At 48.8% G+C, this 3,224-nt stretch overlaps 1 non-coding gene across 1 annotated transcript; it reads left to right on the forward strand.

Annotated features, from left to right (window-relative positions):
• The first annotated feature begins 2,191 nt into the window (after window positions 1-2,191).
• TRNAM-CAU (transfer RNA methionine (anticodon CAU)) lies at window positions 2,192-2,263 on the forward strand. The gene has a single exon. It is a non-coding gene; the product is annotated as a tRNA-Met (tRNA).
• The last annotated feature ends 961 nt before the right edge of the window (window positions 2,264-3,224 follow it).

Raw genomic sequence — 3,224 nt, forward strand, 5'->3', positions numbered from 1 at the left:
CCTCCATACTGTTTTCCAGAGTGGCTGCACCAGCTTGCATTCCCACCAACAGTGTAGGAGGGTTCCCCTTTCTCTGCATCCCCGCCAACATCTGAGGGACAAGCCATTTCTAATACCATTATATAGGTGACAGTGTTTTTCAATCCATCTTGTGTCTCAGAAGTGAATGAGCGTAAAGTCAGTATTTAAAAAAAAGTCAAGACTGGTATTTTAAGAAATGAAATAGAATAGGAATAGGAAATATCAGAATAAATCCCATGTAGTAAAATATTGTTTGGTGGAGTTCGGTTTCTCTCTCTAGATAGATAGATAGATTCAGTTGGATATACTCTCTATATAGACACATATTTGTTTGCATACTGTATGGAGTTGTGATTTAAAATGTATTTCTGATTCTGGGTTGCAGTCAGAAAATTTGCAAGAAAACTGCTTTTTGGGAGAATACAGCATCTTTTGAAGATGGCAGCATCTCCTTGGGATGACGAAGATCTAGGAGGGTAAAAGCCCGAAAGGAATAATCACGTTTCACTTTTCTCGGATCTAGAGTATCCCTGGGGGGTTTAAGAGGAACAGGTAGCCTGCGGTCTGGTTCCTGTCTCTGGGCTCCCTCCTCCTTCACGTGAAGTCTGGGAAAACAAATCTGAATTCAAGACCACCCTTGTCCTGAGGAAATCTCGGCCGAAAGGAAGCTCCCTCCCACCTGGACTGCCTTAAGAAGGCCCGAATTAAAGACCGTTTGAAGTAAGAGTCTCCCCGGAAGCGACGGAAACCCGAAATTGGCCGGAAAGTGACTAGCGATGTTTCTCCGTCTGTCTCCGCGAGGGGACGCTGGTGTCAGGGAGTTGCCGAGGCCGCGGCCCGAGCTGCAGGAGCGGGGCCGGCAAGGGGTGCGCACCCCCGCTCTGCCCCGGGAAGGGCTGTGCGCAACCTTCCCCGCCGGCTGGGTTGTGCTGTGCGCGCCCCAGCTCTGCCCGCGAAGGGCCGCCCTCCCCCTACCCCGCCGACCCCCGCTGGGTTGTGCTGTGCGCGCCCCGGCTCTGCCCCAGGAAGGACCGCGTGCGCCCAGTTCTGCCCCGGGAAGGACCGTGCGCAACCTCACCCGCCGACCCCTGCCGGCTGGGTTGTGCAGTGCGCGCCCCGGCTCCGCCCGGGGAAGGACCGCGTGCGCCCCAGCTCTGACCAGGGAAGGGCCGTGCGCAACCTCCCCCGCTGACCCCCGCCGGCTGGGTTGTGCTGTGCGCGCCCCGGCTCTGTCTCGGGAAGGGCTTTGCGCGCAGCGGGGAATGGGAGAAGGATCCTGGGCTGGGCCGGCCGCTGCGCTCGCCACCCCTCCGCAGAGGTAAACGCAGCTGAGGCCGCTCCTTCAGTGTAGTTGCGGACGGGGAAATGGAGTAAAGGGAGACACCAGCGTGCGAGCCCCGGTCTAGCCGTGTGATCGAGCGAGCTCATGAACGCGCGTCATCCAGAAGCTGACATTAGTAAAGATACGAGGTTTACCGCTGTGCAGACGGGCCCTAGGACCTGGCGTCCTCGGAGAGGCAGCGACAAACGGGGGCTGGTGTTCGGAGCCGTCCTAACAAGGTCTGTTTGGAAGCCCCTATCTTTATTAGTTTCTCATTTTTGGTTCCTCTCTCTGTGTCACAACGGCTCCAAACGAGATCCAGTTGAAATTGTGGCCGCCATGTAATCATTTGAGCAGTAAATTGGGTTTATTCCCCCTTTCCCGGGCGCATTGTCCTTGTGAAGATCTGCGCCCTTGCAAGCAAATAAACTCTTTTTTAATCCAAACGATTGTCCTTGAGACTTTTGGAGACGAAACAAGCGCGGTGGTCAACAGGATTCCTCTCGCTGATGGTGGTTCAGGGTCGGCTCGGGCTCCTCAGATTCCGCCCGAAAAGGCTCCACCCCGTTTTGCTGGGCGCGCTCTTCCTCAGCTCTCTGAGCAAAGAGCGGCTCAGAAAAACAAATAAAATTAAGGGGAAAAAAAAAAAATTCCCGAGCTTGGACGCTCTTTTGTCAGGTTGGAAAAGCGCAGCCCCGGAAGGGACGGCCCTTAGCCACCTGGTTGTGGGGGAGCTACAATCCGAAAAACCGATCAGAAGGGAAGGAATTAAGAAAAAAGGATTATTTTCTCAGCATGGAAAAGGTGACCTTAATCATTAATAGACACAAGAGAAAAACAAAAGCAGCAAGCAGAGTGGCGCAGCGGGAGCGTGCTGGGCCCATAACCCAGAGGTCGATGGATCGAAACCATCCTCTGCTAGGAAGTTTTTTATGCTTGCTTCCCTCTTGCTAAGTTTTACTCATTAGGCTATGAGCCCAAAAGCCTAAACCAGTTTTTAGATCTTTCATATCCTCCTCTAATTTGGATTCCTCTCCCCCAGCTTTCTTTGAAATCATGCTGTCTCCCAGCAGTCAATTCTCAAAAGCTTCCACCTACCTGAAGTTCGGGAATTGTAAAATCCCTTCCATCCAGGGTGTCCAATAAAAGAGCAATTGGAAATATTCCTTCAGTTGAGGTGGTTTTATATGCTGTAGGGGATTTCATGGAGAAGGAGGTGACAAACTCCATATTTACTTCTGTTAAAATCTTCCAGTAAAGGGGTTTTCAAATTTATTATCTACTTGTGATGTTTTGTTTGCACTGCATACTACTAGTAAATGCAAATATAACTCAAACTAAAAGAATTCATTATAACACAGATTTGTGGTCCCATCAAACAGCAAAATCTCAGATTTCAATATTTACACTTATATTTGGTGCAAACTAGTAGAGTAGCATGATCAAAGGACTTTAAGTAAACATACATTATATTGGCATAAAACTCATTCAAGGAGCAAGAGAATCAATATAAAATTTCCAAGTGTCACAGAAGGGCATGCTTTTTTATTTTTTCCAGGGGATGTTGGCAGTTATTCAATCACTATGGTTTTTAGATTCCATTTGGTACAATAAAGGAGTGTGATGCTACACTTCAAAAAATACTTAAAAGTTTACAATTACCAGTCATTACAGTCTTTGCGTGTATCTGATGAAAAATGTTAGGTAACGGTTATAAAAGCATATGAGGGTGTTCCAAACTGGTTAAAAAAAATCGTTTAGAAGGTAAAATCATCCCCAAACTAGTGAAGTTCAGGGCACGAAGTGGGGGGGGGGGGGTCGTATTTGCTGGACATTCCCTTCCCTATGAATGGTTGATTTTTTTTTACATCAATGAATATTT

This window comes from Leptonychotes weddellii, unplaced genomic scaffold, assembly GCF_054177405.1.
Source record: "Leptonychotes weddellii isolate Sample4059 unplaced genomic scaffold, ASM5417740v2 HiC_scaffold_18392, whole genome shotgun sequence".
Taxonomy (NCBI): domain Eukaryota; kingdom Metazoa; phylum Chordata; class Mammalia; order Carnivora; family Phocidae; genus Leptonychotes; species Leptonychotes weddellii.